Genomic DNA, 20,497 nt, shown 5'->3' on the forward strand with positions numbered 1-20,497 from the left:
AGGCTTGTCCTAAGAGCTTAGCATAGGCTGTTTCACTTACCACACCGTCTAATACCATAGTAGACGGTGTTAACACAGTAGACCATGTTAACAGAGGCAGAAACCAAGCCTCAGTGGGAAGAACAGCTCATTCAACGATCATGTTCAACAGTGGCAGAGATGACTTTGAACACAAGTATAATCTGTAGTCTGTATTCTTTTTATCCTTTTTTTAATCTAATAGTAATTCTATTCCATGCATGAAAGGTTTACTAATCTCTGTATGGATATGAAATTAGTCCCTGCCCTGAAGGTGCTTGTATTCACAAAATACCATTTCTTGTTTAGATTTCTAGGTTAAATCCCACTCCACTTAAATGGAAGATGTAATCATTTCCAACCTTTCCTTCCATCCTCCTTTTACTGTATTTTTATGTCATATTATATTTTATGTTTGTATTTATTTTACATTTACACTATATTTTACTATCTGTTTATCAAACTGTTTACAATGTATGAGGTCCTCCTGAGTGTTGGTCAAATGACAAAGCCACGTGGATGGTCCTGAGCTCAATCCTGTCGCCTATGCACAAACTTCTCCAAGTCTGTCATACAGTTCCTGGGTTAAGTATCAGTAAAGCGTTGGGAAAGATGATCTTTTCCTTTATCTGTTTCAGAGTTGAGTACAACCAGGCCAGAGGGAATTTCAGGATTGGTGAATACACGTCAGTGTGATGAGGGTTGAGAATTTTACAGACTGGTGACTCCAACAGAAAGATAATTCTCCGTGGAACCCCGTTCTTGGAGAGCACTGTGACTCTGTGACAGTGACAGGTGTCGGGAATGTGGGAAGTAAACAACCCCAAGAGAAGAGGAATTCAGGGAGTTACAAAGCCAATACTAAGCTCTGAGTTAAGTAACTTTTAAATGAATTGGAGTGCTCTTTACAGCTAATTTCAACCACTGAAATAGTGTTGTATGAGGTTAAGAATGTTGAAAGTGTGATCATGATGATAATAAAAATTACAATAACACGCACTTTGCATATTTGCATATCATTCTTACTTTTCACTTCAGATCACATTGGAAGGCAGAATTCTAAAATGACCCTCACCTCCATGGCCCTCACTGTCAGAGGACCTCTTCCCCTTGGGTAAGGGTGGAAACTGTAAGCATGGGAAGATACCAAGGCACGATCATGTTGATGATCTAACCAGCTAAAGGGGGTACCCTGCGTAGCCTGGGACCTGATGAGACAAGCCCTTTAAAGCAGAGTTTTCTTCATCTAGTGTTAAGGGACTGGAAGGCAGGGAGGCGTGCTCTTGCCGCCCTGGAAGAAAGCAACTGCCATGTTATGGGAAGGGCCACATTGTGGGGATGGAGGGCAGCCTCTAATTGCTGAGAGCGACCCCTCGTTTACATCTAGCTAGAAGTGGAAACCGCAGTCCCACAACCATAAAGAAATGAAATTTGTTCAACAGCTGCATGAGAGAACCTGAGTTTCGGAAAGGGACACAGTGTAGAGGACACCTTGATTTCAACCTTGTGGGGCCGTGGGCAGAGAATTCAGCTGAGCTAGACGTGGACTTCTGACTCAGACGAACTATGAGATAATAAATGTGTGTTGTTTTAAGCTGCTACATGTGTGCTAATTTGCTATACAGCAATAAAAAACTACTGTAATATTTATTAAGTCATCTGGCCCTCAGGATAGCCTTGTGAGGTGAGATAATATAGGAATTACGACAAGGCGGGTGACTATTACGTTACTACAGATAACACATATATTCTTAGTATGATCTGAGTGCTGTTCTAGGACCTTTATAATCATAATCTCATAGACTTCCTACAACAGTGTTAAGAGGTAAGCAGATTTATTAGCCCCTCTTACAGGTGAGGAAACTGAGGCAGAAAAAAGCCAAGCGATTTGTGCAGGGTCACACAGATGACGAAACTGAAGCACAGGATTAGACTCGGATCCAAGTCTCTTAAGTTCCAGTTCCATGCTTTGGGTTTTGGTGCCTTAACAGAGATCAGTCACACCTCAGATCTGGAAGCAAATTCCAGGTCACTCGATAAGAAAACATTAATTAGACTATTGCAAATAATCTAACTTATTAAAATGGCATTATTCAAAGTCATACTCTGTCAAAAAATAAAAGTACTACAATACTTCCACAATTATTAATATTGAGAATATGAAAGGATGAAGCTTGTCAATAAGCCACTCAAAGGATGCAAACAATCCCAAGGTGATTTCCACTGCAGACTAAAAATGCTACCACAGCAAAGGACCCATGCGTCCCTGAACCGTGGCCACCAAGAGGGAGCTGGGAGCTCTGGAGAACGCCCTGAAGTTACTACGGTTTCTCTTTAACCTTCTAAACCCATGCATTTGTGCATTAGCAGAGCAACTGAACAGGTTAGACCACCAGCTGTTGAAATAAAGCAGAGATTGCAACCTTCTGGTTTTCAAAAGAAAGCTCAAGTTAGGAATTTAAGTTTCCATCTTCGGAATGAGAAATCCAAAGAGTTGTTTACCAAGCCCTTCAGTGAGCTTTGGTTCCTAAAACACAGGCTGAGAGAGTCTATAAAGTCATTATCAAATCGAAGGAATAAATTCCTTGGTCACTAGGTTCTATCACAAATTTTACAGAAAACCTACTGCCACTAGGTTCTATCACAAATTTTACAGAAAACCTACTGCCACCACCCACATACCTAGGGCACTCTCCCGAACGGAGGAATGAATGACAGGATTGGTTTTTGGTTGACTGATACAGCAAACATTTTTAAAGCTATGTGGTTAATTATGTGGTTGACTAAAGAATAAAACAGGGGTGCAGGCTGCTGAATAGAAAAGGTATTTTCTTGGATGAGCCATTACACAATATCAATTTAGAAACGTTTTAAAAAGGTAATCTGTCAGTTAATTGGATGAAAAGAAGATATGCTTATTTTAAGTTTAAAAAGAAGTACTGATAAGACTTTTACACACAAATAGTGTTAACACAAAAGAATAAAGGCTACTTTTAAAATTTATGGATACAAATGTTTTTGAAATAATTGAATATTTTCGGGGAAAAACTTAGATACACATATGTCATATTCCCAGATTTCTAGGACTGCAGTACATTATAAAGGCTGTAGGTTTATTGAGTGATGAGTATTATTTTTAGGTAGCTTATTTTTTAAAAAATTACTTTTGTCATACATATAAGAATAGACATAGTTCTGTTCTACTGTTTTGATTGATTTACAAAACATTTTCACGTTCACTAGTTTGTGTGGTTCCCATGGAAATGCTCTCGGGTGTACTATCACTGTCATTTTACTAATGACTCAGGAGACTTAAGGAAATTGTTTAAAGTCATGAAGACAGTAAGCAGGAGAGAAACAGGACGTCTTCTGACTCTCAATTGCATTTTCTTTCCATTATCTTAAAGCTTTACTGCGCTTTCAAATTATTTTAGAGGCAGTAACGATAGGTCGGCGCAGGGAAATGCATTTCCAACGGGAGCCCTTAGATCAGTTCAGTATGAGCAGCTCACAGGTAAGGGGGTATTAAATCAGGGTCACAGAACTGAGTGTGGGGAGAAGAAGTGTCTTTGCTTCTGGACATACAAGGAGGAAGCATTTGTCCAGGGACAACGGAGACTTCCCTGAGAAGGATGTGATGGCCACGTAAGTATTCCCTTAAATGGAAGGCAGAGATGGGTGGCACAAGTTCCTTCCGAGTGAGGGAAACAGAATAAAATTAGATTATGATGAGGGAGAAAAGAACCTTCCAGACCCGGGGTCCCTCGTAAGAGAACCGTGGGGCCAAAGTGGAGGTTCACCACCAGTGGCTGCAGCCACCCTGCCCCCACACCCTGTGGCTGCCTCACTTCCCATGAAGTTTTACATCTTTGGTGAATTCAATCAGCTGCTCATTCAGGTGCTGTAGTGAGAACGTGGTCCCCTCCAGGCAATCCACAGCCTCCCTGAAAGGCGGCAGTGTGGTTTTCATTTTGAGACATCTAGAAAGCATAACGTTTTTCAACTTTATCTTGAAAAATACGTGAAAGTTCACTAACATTCAAATTTCTGTAATTTTTATTGTTAAATTCACTTACTATCAACGTGCACAATGGTACGTCCATAAGTACACATACACACACAGTTTGAATCAGGAAAAATATTCTCCACACTGTAACGAATTAGTTTGTAAGAATTTAACACCTGGAAACATTAATGCCTCACGTATGTGTATATGCGTAAGCGGTCTCTCGTGGCACACAGTGCTGGTATCGTGTGAAATGAGTAAACAAGCAGGGCAGCAGAGAACTACCATCCATACTCTCTGTGGTTTACAGAATTTTTTAAAGATGGATCAGAATATACCCCACCAACTTGAGGCAGAATATAATTGAGTTACCTGATGATTCAGATGACACTGAATTCTTCCACAGGATCATCAGTCTCCCTTGCGGTATTTAGGTTTTACATAAGCAAGATTAAAATAAAGACAAATCATAGAGAACTGTACATGTTCTGTTCTCGTATTGTTAAGACCTCCAAAAACAAGTGTTTCATTTTCCTCCCTCACTGGATGGTTGTATCTGAGAACTAAAGAGCAAGATTAAGTCCAGTTTTTCCAGTTCGATTTCCTCGAGAACTTATGTAATTAGAAAGTACCAAAAAGAGGTTAATCTTGATATGGCAGAAGTTAGTAGATTTCTTTTCTTTATCAGCATGCATGCCAGATGGGTAATAATTTTGAAATAATATTGGCTTACTCGTTAAGAGGTAAATTAAAATATAATGGTGTGCATGAGAGCATACGCACCAAATGCAAATCATTAATATCTTCATTTAGCCATTTCTTTAAAAATTAATGGATGTAGTACAGCGTGGGTGGAGGGATATTCAACTTAACAAGCTGCCGACAAATATTCTAAAGATACCCTGTCTTTTTCCATTGCTTATGAGACACTCCTCTGAACACAGTTGGATGCCACAGCAAATTGGAGGTTGCAAGATGTGGGAAGAATGAATAACTGGGAGTTAATTAATGAAGAGGCTTGAGGGTCTAACAATCCTCAGAATGACTGTAATTGATGCCTAATATGACAAGATTTTTTATACCACTCAATCCTTGCTCATCTTGTCAGCATTTGTCCCTCTTGCTTACCTTAAACGACAGATATATGGAAAAGAAAGGGCGGCAGATGCAGTGAGAAGCAGTATTTAAGAGCAAATTGCCTGTAGAAGAAAACAAGGCTGAAAGAAGGCACCTGCGTGGGACAAGGGGTGGTTGATGTCGTCACTGGTCTCTGTTTTGTACCTGAGTGATGGTGGACTCTGACATCAGTTTTGAGCCCCAACGTCAACATCAGAGGGACCCACCCAGAAGGGAAGTCCTTCTAGCCTAACACTTCTCTGAATGCAGGAACCATCCACGTCATGCCTCCTAAGGATGGGCTCAACCAGGCACTGAATGCTTCCAGCAATGGTGAGCCCTCTGCCTTTTGAGAGCACTGTCTCAGTTTGACGCGTCCTTGACTAGGTAGTTCCTACTTTCCTCAAATAGATGTTTTCCTCCTTCTAATTACCTCTCCTTGGTTCCAATTTTGTCCTTAGCAGCAATACAGAATATATTCACCTTTCTGACCCAAAAGCCCTTCTTACAAATATTGGAGATCAGTCATCAAGTGCCCAAGTCTGTCCATCTTCATTTCTTTCAACTGTCTCTTACTGGTATGGCTTCCTTTCCCAATCCTGACCCTCTTCCCCAGTTTGGTGGGTTTCACAGCAAAGTCTCCTCAAAGATAGGGTTTGGGCTCTTTCTTTCTTCCCTTTCTTTTTCTTCTCTTCCTTCCTTCCTTTTTCCCTCCCTCCCTCTCTCTTTCTTTCCTTCCTCTTTTCAGGCTGAACTTTGATTCATTTTACATAGAGAGCTGCCCCATCAACTTTCATTTTGGAAAGAAATTTTCAAGTCTTTAACACAATAAAGAAAAGAAAACCACTCATGTAGTTGATTACTGTCCTTTTGGAAGTAAGGTACTGAAAAGACAGCAGAATAGGCCATCCCCAAATATGCCACTTTGGCATAACAACTGTTTTGAGCTGAAGGCAACTGAGAAGGAACAAAACCCAGAAAAGCTCCCTGCCCTCCTCCTATTTGCCTAAAAGTAGGACATAAATTCTCAAGAGTGTCCCTCCTCCCTTCTCTGCCAGGAAAGACAGAAGTCAATCCCCGGTAGCCTGTCAGGTGCGGAAGACAGTAGCAAATAGGTGCACCCACCAGCAGTGCTCAGAATTCTCATTCATGCACAGTCTCACCAACACTTGATGTTACCCTACTTAAAACATTCTGCCAATCGGATGGTAGTATAATGATTCCAGTAATACATTTAGAATGGATTTTTCCTTTAGTAATGCAGCCTTAATAAATTGTTGGGGAATCTTAAAAAAAAAATGCTCTTGCATTACTATTAGTTGAAATAAACTTTTAACTTAAATTCTCCAGTATTGGTTTTTGTATGGACTGCTTCCAATTGACTGCTTCTGTTTCTTTTTGGAAGACCTCCAGCATAGCTATACTGTTCAGCTTTGCAACGTCCTTAAGTACTATGAAAATGTCGCAGTTGAGGACCTGCTGTGCAGGGTCCTTGGCACCCAGAGACCGACAAGGCACCCAAGAGAAGGATGCCCCTGACGGCGACTGTGACTCTCATTTTATCATCTGATGTCATTCTGCCTGTCGGTGCACGAGTAAGCCCCGTCTGTGAGGATGCTGGTAGGCCCCAGGAGACAGCACACGTGCCCAGCAGACCTTTGTGAGAACCCCCACCTACTGTCTATGGTCAACTGTTTTCATTCTACTGACTTGGAACATGGCTTTCACTTTACTGTCATAAGGTTATTGTATCAAAAAACCTCCACATAACATGCACACTGGTATGTGTAAAAACTACCAATTTGGGTTCCCTATAAATTACTCTCTTTTTCAGGTGCTTTGTAACTCTAAATTAGATATTGAACTTTGGAATTAGTGGATCATTTTTTATAAAATAATTTAATGATGAAACATAAACCTACTAGAAAACCATGATTCAAGCATACACTGCTTAATTATAGAAGGTCCTTTGGAGTACTTACTCAGTTTATAGTTACAGTTATCAAGTGGTAACATTTCCAAATTTAACTGCAAGAGAAAATATAAGGACTATCATATCTATAATACCCAGTCGTGAAATTAAAAAAACTAATAATTAAAGTCTATTAATTTCATATGAAATATTAGTTATCCAAGTAACAAAACTTCGAATTAATAAAGACTAAGATAGATAATAAAAAGTGTGTCGATATCAAGGTTTACTGTTTGCTCCAATGTGAAATTCAACATATACATCCTCATTAGAAACATTTTAAATCATAAGAGCTTTACTAGTTACGTAAGTGTTTACATTTTAATAGGACTTTCATGTCCATTTTCATATTTGAGGAAAGTAATATCCTTAGGATCGGTGATAGTTCGGGTGCTATTTACCAGATCTTTCTGGGTCTCTGCCTCCTGGTATGATCCCACTTGCCACCACTTGAAGAGCTGAAGCACGTCTCTGTGACTTGCTCTGGCTAACACTGTGAGATGGGGAGGAGCCTGAAACACTGATGGGCAAACCGTGGACAGCTGTGTGCAGCTCCTCACCGCTTCCTCTCCCTGCCCTGAGGGTGTGGTGAGGTGGCACGTCAGCCTGGGTTTCTGAGGGACCGCAGTGGGCAGGGCTCACAGCTGACCCACACTGGGTGCACGGCCTGAGGGCGACACGAACCTTCGCGTCCCATCCCACCGCGAGTCTGAGGTGGCCCGTGACCACAGCAAACCCCAGCCCATCCTGACGGACATCCCTTGAGGGCTCCAGAGAACTTGAGTGGCTCACAGGGAGAAGCTGGAGCCAGGCTCCCGGCTTGCGAACCACTGTGCACTGAGCAGGCATTAGCTGCCTTTCCTGTTATTTCCAGTCGTGCTGCTACCATCTACAGGCTTCGAAACTGGGAAACAGGGACCGTGAGTGAGTCACCCCAGGCTGCCTAACCTATTCATCCTACTACCTTTATTGTTACTTTATAGACATGATACACATAATACAGTGGTGCTAAAATGACAGTAAAATACCAATAACACTGCACAGCACAAGGAAATACATACAAGATCTTATAGTAGCTCATGGTGAAAAAGAATATGAAAATGAGTAAGTGTATATTCATGTATGACTGAAAAATTGTGCTGTACACCAGAAACGGACACAACATTGTCAACTGACTATAATTCAATAAAATTAAAAAACCAATAATGAAAATATTATCAGGTAACATTTATTAAAGCCTTGCTACTTTAACGTGATAGAGATTAAGTACTGTGCATATATTTGCTATTTTGATCCCTACGTGGTCACTGTGAAGTGGCTTCTACATTCACGTAGTGACAGGTAACAGACTCAGAATTAACTTGCCCCAGGTTAGCCAACTAGAAGTGAGAAGCAGGAATTCACACTTCGAGTCTGTCCGGATGCTACCCCCACAACACTTTTTATGATAATTCTTCCTCTCCTTCCAGCCTAGAAGAGGGATTCTTCTGGTGATGTCTATAAACTGAGTTTTGAAATTTAAGTAATTTTTAGAGTCACAAAAAGATATAGCATTTTGACTACAGGCTGCCATATACAGAAGTTGTTCGACATATTTCAGAAATGTTTTATTTCAAGAATTACACGTATACTGTGAAACACACTGGTCTTAAATGGCGGGCTTGATGAATTTTCCCAAAGCTGACCATTTTTGTCACCACCGTGGATACAGATACAATATTGCTTGGGAGACAGAACATTAGAAGCCTTCATGATGCTGTCCTGTCATTAACACCCCCACCCAAAGTCACTGTTGTCCCAGTCATCATAGAGTAATTCTGCTTAATTAGTTGGGAACTCTGTGTAAATGGAATCATACAGTGTGCATTCTGGTGTATGAATTCCTCCACCAGATATTGCTTATGTGATTTTCATCAATTTGGTATCATGATACCATGTTTGCTCTTTTTAATTACTGTATAGTATTTTATTGTATAACGATACAGAAATTGACTTCTTATTTTTATTATTGCTGAAAATTTGATTTGGGTTGTTTCTAATTTCGCCTATTACAGTTAATGCTCTTAGAAATAACTATCTATGCGCACACACACACACACACACGATACCTGTACCTCTCCCTGTATAGGTTTAGGTATGTCTGTTGATTCTATGAGTCAAATTGCTGGGTCATAAAGTAATTCTATATTTTACGTTAGTAGCCGCTGGCAGGGAGTTTAACAAGAGACACTGAACTAAATTACATTTCTACACACAGTGTATGATACTTCAGGTTGTTCCATATCTTCCTGCAAACTTGGGAACTTCAGTTATGTTCTGTTTAAGTAATTTATGTCTGTACCAAGGTAACTAGGATATTGTACTCTGATGTCTTCCAGGAGTTTTATTTTTTAACTTTCACATTTTGTCCACAGTCCATCTGCAATCAATTTTGTGTATCATATGATACAGGAGCCAGGATTTACATTTTACCAGTGGATATCCAGTTAAGTCAGCACCATTTCAGAAAACATTATTATTTGCCCAAAGCATTTCAGTCACACTTTCGTCATAAATCAGGTGATCATCTATGTGTAGATCTGTTTCTGATCTCTGAATTTTGTTCCAATGGCTTGCCTATCTGTTACGTATTAGCTTTTCCAGGACAGCCAGAAACAGAGGTGTCCAAGCTATACTAAGGACTTGCAACAGCATTCAAAATGTGACTAATATAGTTGGTTTTTAAAGCATAAGTTCATTAGTCACAAAGCTGAAGTGTTACACTAAAAAAAAAAAAAACAAAAACTAAATGGATTTTTTAAATTAGAAATATTTAAATTAGAAATATTGAATCTGAAGTATTTAAAATAATGGAACCATGCTTGATTATGAGAAAAATAGATTCTCACTTAAGCACATTATGATTTCAGTTATTTTTAGGAATGCCTTCAGTAGAAATCCCATTTGTGTAATGCCGGAATTGCATTTCTACTTGTGGTTTCTATAATTCAGCTTATTTTTAGTCATCGTGAAAAGTAAAATCACAAAAAGATCAATAACACCAAGCCAGTCCCATCTGCTTTCAGTAACGTGTGAACAGGCCCTGGCGAAAATGCCAAAGTTGGGGCACAGAGTAGTCATCTGCTCTAGTCCTATTACGTTCCAGGTCACTGAAGTCAAAGGGAAAGTTGGAAAGGAATACATGTCTGTTTTATTAATTCTCCCTCTGGGCTGTCTGACTAGAGAAAGCAGCCCAACGACAGGTGAAGTCACTATCACCAGGCCTTTAAGGGCCAAGAATGCATCACGGTCGCTTGATCACCAAAGCCAAGAAAGGAAACACAAGGCAAAGAGAATTAAAAATCCCCATAATCATACTGGAACCCAACAAGACGGAGCAGCACTGGAGTGGAGCAGGACGGATTCCAGAGCCAGTTAATGCCGTGACACACCTGGATTATAACCCAAAGTCACGGCAGAAGATGAGCTCCAAGGGGGTAGTCTATGGTTTGGAAATGCACAGTGGGGCTGCCACTCAGAGCTGAAGCCTTAAAAGAAGTGGGGTCTCCAGTTATTTTATCTGTTCATATTTCACATTGAAAAATTTTTTTTAACGTGCTTATGAAGTATATCCTTTAAAATTATTGTGTGGTATCTCTGGAGAGAAGGGAAGAAACTGCTCCTGTATCTGTTTCTATAGTTAAAACAGTGTCGAGCGTTTCTCTGTGATATTCCAGAGAGAACAAAAACATAAATCTCAAAACCCACCAGCCCCGTGTTTTCCTACTTATTACATTTTCTACTTATTTTAATTACTTATTTCTACTAATTTTCTACTTATGGGGCAGTGGTTGTTAGTGTAAAATTAAACAGAATTTTACAAAAACACATCCATTTCTTAAAAATAATCTAGTCCTCAAATTAACCTTTATTATACTGAGATGGTTTTACTGCTGTTTTTTTTCCTAGCAATGTTGACAAAACCACGTGTCTTTATTGGGGCTAGAGTAAGGGGCTACAGAATTCAGGTTACTCAGGACTGAACACCGCCACAAACTGTAAGGCTAAGGTTTTACTCTAAGACATTGTTTTCTGAGACATCACTCAACCGAGTAATGCAAATGTGGTATTTGGCTGTCACTAGTATGCTACTTGACTTTGAGTGGTTTGATGAATTCTATTACCCAAGCTAATGCTCCTTGCTTATTTAGCATCTGAACGTCCATCAGAACTGCTGCTATTCTGAACACATATTTAAACAGGAGCAGGAACATATCCTTTGCTAGTAGGGAGATTCAAACGTAACCGGCTTTCAGCTTGCTTCCAGACTGTTACTGGCCATGCGTTCTGTATCCTTCAATTGTTATCAGACTTCTCATGTTTTTGGTCAGCTCAGATTTTCAATCTGTTATAAAAATTCATCTCCTGATGATAAGAATTCATTTGGATTATATTAATAGAGATGTCTAAGACAGGGGCTGATATGACCAAATCTCACTCTCCTTAGCTGTTCACTATTCTTCCTCCTACTTTTCTTAATGTGGTACCTTTAATGAGCATGTAAATTATCACCTTTGCTTATCAATAGGCCTCCCCACTTGGGAAGAACTGACTTGGTGTTTTGTAATACACAGGATTTGAAATGCATTCAAAACATGCAACAGCAAAATTCTCTTTAATAAATGACTGTAAAGAAATAGCATATTTATTTATTTTGCAGGTAGAAGATTTGCATATTATTTTGATATTAAGATCTGAACTCAGGAAGTAAGGAGTCATTCATATAGAGCCAAAATTACATCCAAAAGGTGAGACACCCATATAGTATGTCATTGCCTCTAATATTAAAAATAGTACATTGCTTTTCTTCTTTCTTCCCCTAATCTAAAAGCCCTGCAATGCAACTCTAGGATATAATGCAAAATACTGCCATTCACTAAAATTCTTATTTCCCTTTTTCCAGACTAATACAAATTGTAGCTGGAAAACATGCCCAGGCCCCTTGGCAACTGGAGTGGTCATGTGGCTCTGCTCTTGCAAATGGCATGGCTGTGTGCAAATTTTATACTTTGTCCATAAAATTGTGTACATTAGCTTTTTCATGCTCTTGGCTTTTCTGTTTTTCTGGCAGAGTAAAGAATGAAGGGACCTTAGAAGCCACTTACTAAAGATGGTAGAGCCACAACTTGTCTCGGTCCTTAAATGGCTATGTAAGAGAACCACTCCCCCAACGCCCCTCTGCTGGCCTTCAATACGCTCAGCTCAGCAGGATATTAGGGGAGACATTGCATTTCTACAACCCATAAGCCACTGAGTTATCGTTGCAGCTCTCGTTATAGTATCTTGTTAAATCTAACTAATACACAAAGCACAGCCCACAGCTCTCTCCTTCCATTACCTTAGTAACTTAACAGTTCCCAGCCCCAAGAAATAGTGCTTTGGTGGCTGGTCTTGACAGTTCAATCAAAATATGACCCTTTATCATTATGGGCAAAGACTCACCCAGTTCTCCAGCCTCTACTAATGATGGCAGTACTCCTAAGAGAGTTTTTCTTTTGCAATCCCTAGCCAAAGGATGGTCAGCCTCATCTCAACACCGACCCTTCCTGCGGCTGCTGGGTGTGCTTGCTTTACTGCCAGGGCATTAATGTGATCCACTGAGGCCACCCCTGCTGGGGATGGTTGCCAGCTTTAGCAAATTAAATACAGGACAGCCAGTTACCTTTGGGTTTCAGATAAAGAATAAAAAACCCTTTAGTATAAGCATGCCCCATAAATAGAAGAAGTTATTTTATTGCTACAACCATCCTTAGACTATCAAGTTCCCAGGAGACATCCAGAGAGCTTGGAAAGAGATCTGGTCAGAAGGCGGCTAACGAGCATCATTTGACAAACAAGTTACAGGCGACTGGAAGACTCTTCTGAGGACTTGTTACAATCAATAAATAAAACAATAAAACATAAAAATATTTATCTTAATTAAATCTATCGTTCAAAATGTTTACTCCTCATTTCCCTTTGCATTTCCTTTCTTTCGAAAGTGATTTAACCTCCTTGAGGTTCAGTTTCTTTATCTACAGCCTGGATAAGTATTACTATCAAAATTTTGTTTTTAATTATATCCTAGTATGTAAGGCCAGCCTTTAAGATATCATGAGACAGGAAAAACAGGAAGTAGCTCTTTGCAACTTCAGTCTTCTTAAAGGGTTGTTCGAAGTTTCAAAGGGGGATAATGGAAATAACTATGCTTTAAATATTCTAATATTTGCTGCAGAAATGAAGTACCAGCAATTTAAAAAATCACAATTCTCTTTCTTTTTTCTTAGTGAGACCATCTGTTTTATGCAGACTAATATGGGGGTCAGCCCAAGTGAATCGCAGCCTTCACTTGGCTTCTTTCCTATCGTAGTCAATTTCCAGTCATGCTCACTTTCAAACGTTCCACATGAATTCACTGAACAGCTACGATACACCAAACACCAGGAATCTGGTGTCTTCACGCTCAACTCTGCTTCTAAGAGTAGGATCTTTACCCAGTGACCCTACTCCTGCTGGCTCTCTTCAAACACTGCATCCTCGCAGTAAATTTCATTTTGCTTGGAAAGCTAGGCTTAGGCAGACTTATGAATGGGTGGTATCAAGAAGGGGGAAGTTTTCCTTTTCCCTTCTTGGTTCTTTTGGCTGGTTGAATAGTTAAAATGACATAAGACAGATCGATGGGAGAAAACCAAATGGAATTACATACATACACACAGGGAATCTGTATAAACATGGCAGAGTCCAAAGACTGTCGGACAAAATGAGGCATATATATCATTCTGGACTAAAGCAAAGGGGGCAGGTCTGGGACTTTAAAGGGAAGGAAGCCAATTCACAGGAAGATGAAAAAAGAGCAAACGTTTGGTAAACATGTTTGCTGGGCCATGCAGAAACAATGGGACACAGAGAGGAATTTTAACAGACAGACTTTGCTTGGCTCCTTTCTGTCTACAACACCTCATTCATATTATGTCACAGATATCTCTGGTGATTGTTCTCTTTCCTGGAAACAGGTCCTCTAACCAAATTCTTTAAGGCAGTTAAGGGGGAGGTGAAAAGAAAACCTTCCTGAGTCTTCTGTTTCTTCCACACGCCAAAGAGACACTCATTGGGGTGGCAAGTTTTGTTTCTTTGCAGTGAATAACCACAAGCATAGCTTACTTCTTGTTGCCACCTTGGTTTACTGTCATCCTCACTCCTCATGTTCAGCCCTCAAGGTTGCTCCCAGTTTCCCATCAACTTATCTTCTCTGGTCACACCTGCACATCCCATAGCCAATAAGGCCCAGTTCCACATCTATTTCAAAATACACCACAGGTGTCTTCCCGCAGTCATGGAATCATCCTACACAGTCAGGAGCAAGGCTGCCACTGCTCTTTGACTATCTGCTAAGAGTTTTTCACATGGACGCAAATTTCCCCAAATTACTGTATAAGCTTCTCAAATACAGAGAATGCCTTCAGTTTTTTTCAGTACCCATTTCCTCACTCAAATCATGGTGTGAGGTTTATTTCGAGCCTGTCTTTAAATAGTTCTTATTAGTTAGTTGACAGAGAGCAGTTTAAATCTTCTGGTGGTCAGTATGTCCAACTGAGTTGAGGCTATTGCCTCTCCTTGCTTCTCTGCATGTCCCTGGGTCTCCCTTCTAGGGTTTCAGCCAAAGACAGATGACATCCAAACACATAGCTTTTAGAATTTCTGGGTTTCTCCCACACTCAGTCAAGGGCACCATTTGAAGGGTCATGACAAGCTCTTGGTGTATTTACAAGGGGCTGAGCAGGGCGCCAAAATCCGTGCAATTTCCCAAGCTACCTGCTGTTTGCTGAATGGTACTGACTTGCTGAGGATTAGTAACTCCAAAGTGGGCTATACAGTTTAAAAATAAAAACAGTCACCTGTGGGACCATATGAAGGAAGCCATGCAGGCCTGCTTTTGGAAACGAGGCTGTTGTTCAGTGCAATGAGCACCATTTCATATTTTGTTTTTATGAACCATAAAAGTAGGTAAACACTAGTTTACTGCCTACTATGGGTCAGGGTACTGTAAAAGTTGGAGGAACTAGAGATATAAACATGCTACCCAGTCCATATCCTCCGGGAGCTCACAGTTTACTTATGGTATATGTGTGGGGTGGGGGGAGGGAGAGACAGCTGTGGAATATAGTGGAAGAGAGGGCAAGGAGAACCACTTAAACAGTGCATGAGGGCACTCTAACCTGGACTCAGGGTGGCAGGTGCAGACGACGTAAAAGGAAGGCTTTGCAGAAGAGGTCAAAGACGGTATGTCAAGAATATGAAGTGTATTTTGGGTTAAGAGGAGCTAAGCAGATGTCTTGCCATTTTTTTTTTTCTCAGAGTAGAAAAGACAGAGGATATGAAAACACAAAGGATGTGAGGAATGACACAGCTGAGGAGCTGCAAGTGGTCTGGTGTGGCTGAAGCCACAGAAAGGAGGAGCAGGTGGTGATGGATCAAAGGACAGAGGTACAGAGCCCAGACCGTGAGGGCCTCCTATGCTACGCTGAGGAACTGCCATGTGCAGTCACTTGGGTGACATTATTTTGGTCCCCAACAAATATGTAATGAATTGTGTAATATAATACACATGTAATGAGTTACATCTCGGCCCAGGTGACCATAATATTTTCTGTTATCTAAAATATTTAAACAACTTCTCAATATATTCAATGTATATTTGGGTTTTAAAGGTATTTATATACTTATTTATCTTAAAACAATTGGGGCAATGGAAGAAAAGATTATTCTAGTGACAAATGCTAAATGCATGAATTGAAATGGGAAATATAAGGCACATAAATCATGCCATACTTACTTAGAGAACATATATATATATTTTTTATACTGCAAGAAAACATACTTGGAAAAAGTGGGCAGAGGAGAGAGTGACATAGCAGAGTTCACGTCTGGTAAGAGGCAAATGGAAAAAAACCCCTCATTACTCTACAGTGAGTTTCTAAATCAAGAACTCACAATTTTCTTCTCGGTTTCTAACTTTAGTAATATTCCATTCTTAATTTCCTTGCCTTGTTCAAAATAAGCACTATTGTTTCATATTTTATGAGCACGTGTTCCTTCTCACAGTCTATTTACAGTAATTTGTAAGCCAGGGGCAGCGTCGTTCTCGGATGTGCGCTAAGACAATTTTCCTCCAAATCTGCCGCCTCACAAATGCTTCAGATTTAAAAGCAACGCAGACACGCTGTGAAATCAGTTCTGGTTTGTCAGGCAAATATAATTCTATTTTTCATATATATCTAGTCTCCCAAGGAAAAAAGGAATGAAGGACAATAATACAATATTGATTAACATTATTTTGTCTGAACTACTCTATTAAGTGCTTATATAGTATTTAAAAAAATTCAGAAAATGATACGCACCTAGAACTTCTCACAATGGCTATTACTAAATAGTAATAAATATTAGCATGAAAAATTGCATTAAAATTTTTTTATTGAGGTATAGACAGTTTACAATGTTGTGTCAATTTCTGCGTACAGCATAATTCTTCATACATGAATATACATATATTCATTTTCATATTCTTTTTCACTGTGAGCTACCACAACATATTGAATATAGTTCCCTGTGCTATACAGTATAAATTTGTTTATATATTTTATATATACTAGTCAGTATCTGTAAATCTTGAACTCCCAGTTCATCCCTTCCCATCCTTCTCCCCTCTGGTAACCACAAGTCTGTATTCTATGTCTGTGAGTCTGTTTCTGTTTTATATATAAGTTCATTTGTCTTTTTTTTTTAACTCCACATATGAGTGATATCATATGTATTTTTCTTTCCCTTTCTGGCTTACTTCACTTAGAATGACATTCTCCAGGGCCATCCATGTTGCTGCAAACGGCATTAAAAAAATTGCATTTCAACTAGAGTTTTATTAACCCATAAATGCTCTAAGGATAATGTAAGTAAAAATAAAACTGAAAACATGTTATAAAGTGCATATATTAATAGTCTCTGGCCCAACAACTCCACTCATTAAAACAATTCTAAACAAAGGAGTAGGGTCTTTTGCATTTGATGCTCTCTTTGCTTGGAACGTTTATCAATACATGCTTCCTTGATACTCTTCTGTCTTTATTTAAATGCCTTTTCTCAAGTCACTTTCCTGACCATTTCACTTAAAATCACAGCTCATTCCTTCTCTGTCTCTGATTTATCTTCCCCATGCAACTCACCACTCTCTGATATGCTGTCTGTTCTATGTAATCGTGTTGTGTCCTGTCGTCTCCTGTTAGAATATAAATCAGAGGATCCTCATTGGTTCCACGGCTCTATCTCTAACGTCTAGAACAGTGCATGGCCAACAAAAGGCATTCAGTACCAATTTGCTTAGTGAATTAGGATACTTTTCACAAATATGTTCATTAAGACTTTTTTATTCAAGGGGCAAACAAATAAACAAATAAAAATCTTCCTAAATGTGTAACAACTAAGACATGGTTAAGTAAACAGAATAGTGTGTTTACATGATGAAAATCATGTAACTACTGAATGTTTATAAACATTTATAAAACACAATATGCATGACTGGGACGTTGTGCTGTACACCAGAAATTGACACATTGTAACTGACTGTACTTCAATGAAAATAAACACAGAGAAATATTTCTATTAAAATATTATGTGGAAAAAAGGGGGCACAGAAATTTGTGTAGACTATGATTACAACCACATGAACAGAAGCAGAGAAAAGAGCAACAAGAAATATCTAACATGGCAGGAGCGGTTGCGACTGAAGGCCATTTGCTCTTCTCCGCTGTTTCTATTCTAAAGTTTATATAACTAGCATAATATACCCATAGAGAAGAAATTAAACTAATCCAAATAAAATGCCTGGAAAATGTAATCTGTTGGTTTGTTAGAACATTGTCGTTGAGGAAGATTTTGTTCACAGCAAAGACAGTGGGACTATTTCCAAAAATCTACACGTCTGTCTAGTAGGAAATGAATAAAGTACTTTTTATAATCAAACATAAACGTATTATTCTAGCCTAAAATATTAATTGCTATTTTTGAACCAATCAAATGAAGAAAACACTCTGCTTTGCAGTTTTACGTGGTTACATAACAACAGCTGATTTATCAGAGCACTTTCTCTTCCCATGTGGAATGGTGAACGGCCTAAAGCAGCAATAATTAAACTATAGTTTACTTGCAAAATAAATGCAGTGTAACTTTTTGGTTAAGTACTTAAGTAAGTACTTTGAAGCCAACTTATCTAGGAACTTCTAGTAACAATAATGAAAACAGTATCTTACTTTTCAATGCACTCTTTTTCCCTTAAAAACGCTCTGACATATAAAATCTCTTCACTTTTGAGATAAGATATTGGATATGTCACACTTCTCTGGGAATCTTAAGGGGCAGGTTAATTTTCTGGTTTTTGTTTGTTTGTTTGTTTGTTTAATTATTGCTATATCCTCAGGCTTGGATTTATTCAGCTGAAAATAGCTGGTCAGTAGCCAAATGGGCACTGATTTGTTTCTAGTCAGTGATTAATGCCCATGACAATACATTCCATTTATGTGATACTTCAAATATGTTATCTGTTGATGAAGGTGAAGTGGGAGGAAAGGGGACAGGGCAATCACTGAAGGAATAACATAGGAACTGAGGACAGGATAGACTGGTTAGAACCAAGATGGTGGAATATTTGACTTCCAGTTGACCTTGAGCCTCATGGCACAGCCATAGGGCCATGGCAGTTCCTAGGCTGACCGTAAAAGGTCCAAAAATGGGTGGGGCAGGGGGATTTCTGGAAATCCTTGTCCCTTCCCCAAAGTAGGTGGAATAATCCTCCTACTCATTAGCATATGAAATTACCGAGCCCATAAAACCTAACAACTCCACACCTCGTGGTCGCTCTCTCTCTTGCCTTCTGAGATGGCCCGCACTCTGCCTATGGAGTGTGTATCTCTATAAATAAACTTGCTTTCACTTTACCATGCCTCGCTCTTGAATTCTTTCCTGGAGAGGCAAGAACCTATTCTCCCACAACAGAGGCACTGGGAATACTGTCAGCATTGGGCTAAGAAGGCCACATGGGACGAAGGTCAAGCCTGAGCCCTGGCTATGAATGCCACCTTGAGCTACTGTTGATAAGAGACCCAAGACTCAATCCAAGATCAGCGTGACTGGCTAAACGGAATAACTCAACATGCTTATGGCTTTGGGTGTGGGGGTGCAGGTGTGCAGACATGGGGATGCACTGTGTGGACTTCCATCACCAACCCAGGTTTGAAAGGCAGACTGAGACGAGGAGGGAGAATGTGAGTATGTGAGAGTAGGGGAGGAAGAATGGTACCACCACGGGGAGAGAGGAAGGGAGGGAGGGATTCAAATGCTAAGAGAGAAACAAATGTTAACTAATCAAAACTTCTAAATACGTAGCCCAGGAATTCCACGATGTCCAAATATTCAGTGGTAGAATTTACTTTAAGTCCCTTATCACTATGAAACTTCAACTTTATTGTTCAAAGTCTTTCCCTCCAGTCTCAAAGTCTCTATCTTTAATTTTAAGTCATTTAATTAAGGGGGGAAAATGACACCTTCTCACTTCTGAGGATAAGGAGTATAAATTTGGGTTTGCTTGTACAATGAAATAGTAATAAAACGACTATACTTTTTCAGGTTCCACTGGGATTTATTTATTTTATCCTAACAGAAAAAGGTACTCAAGAATGCCAAAAGAATTAAAGTACTTCTTTGGAGGCTTGAGTTTCTACCAAAGAGTAACGAATTGGAGTTAAATGGGATAAGAACATCACTCCCTGGTTCCACATTAAATGGAAAAAGGCATATTTATGAAGATGGTGCATAAGAAAGAGACAATTTGTGGAGAAGTTTTACAAGATAAACATGTATTCTAAAATACTGTTAGAAACTGAACACAGATCCAGTAAACTTACAAAGTTGTTGACTAGACAAGCCTGTTGCTCTAAAGCTGGTGATTCAAGGTTTGACTCTCAACTGTTACTGGAAGATTATCTTGTGCTTTCAGGGCACATAAGAGCTGGGCAGGGAAAAGGGAGAGGAGCTGAAATGCAGATCAGCTAGAAGTGCTGAAGACTGGATGGGAGAAGACACTGGAATCATCGCCTCTCATGTTGGTTGGTAATGGCTCGATGCATGCCCGACTAGAGCGCTGCAGATTAAGGATGCCTGACTTAGGTAGATGGAAGATGATGGTATTTAAGACACTTTCTCTCAGTAGGGTGGGAGGATAGAGCTCAGTGGTAGAGCACAAGGCCCTGGGTTCAATCCCCAGTGCCTCTGTTAAGGGGAAAAAAAATTAATAAAATAAAAATATGTAAAAAAAAAAAAAA

At 39.5% G+C, this 20,497-nt stretch overlaps 1 protein-coding gene across 1 annotated transcript in view; it reads right to left on the reverse strand.

Annotated features, from left to right (window-relative positions):
- Nucleotides 1-20,497, reverse strand: part of KCNH8 (potassium voltage-gated channel subfamily H member 8) — a 353,249-nt gene that overhangs the window by 126,514 nt on the left and 206,238 nt on the right. The window lies entirely within an intron of this gene.

The sequence above is a fragment of the Camelus ferus genome, chromosome 1 (genome assembly GCF_009834535.1).
Source record: "Camelus ferus isolate YT-003-E chromosome 1, BCGSAC_Cfer_1.0, whole genome shotgun sequence".
NCBI lineage: Eukaryota > Metazoa > Chordata > Mammalia > Artiodactyla > Camelidae > Camelus > Camelus ferus.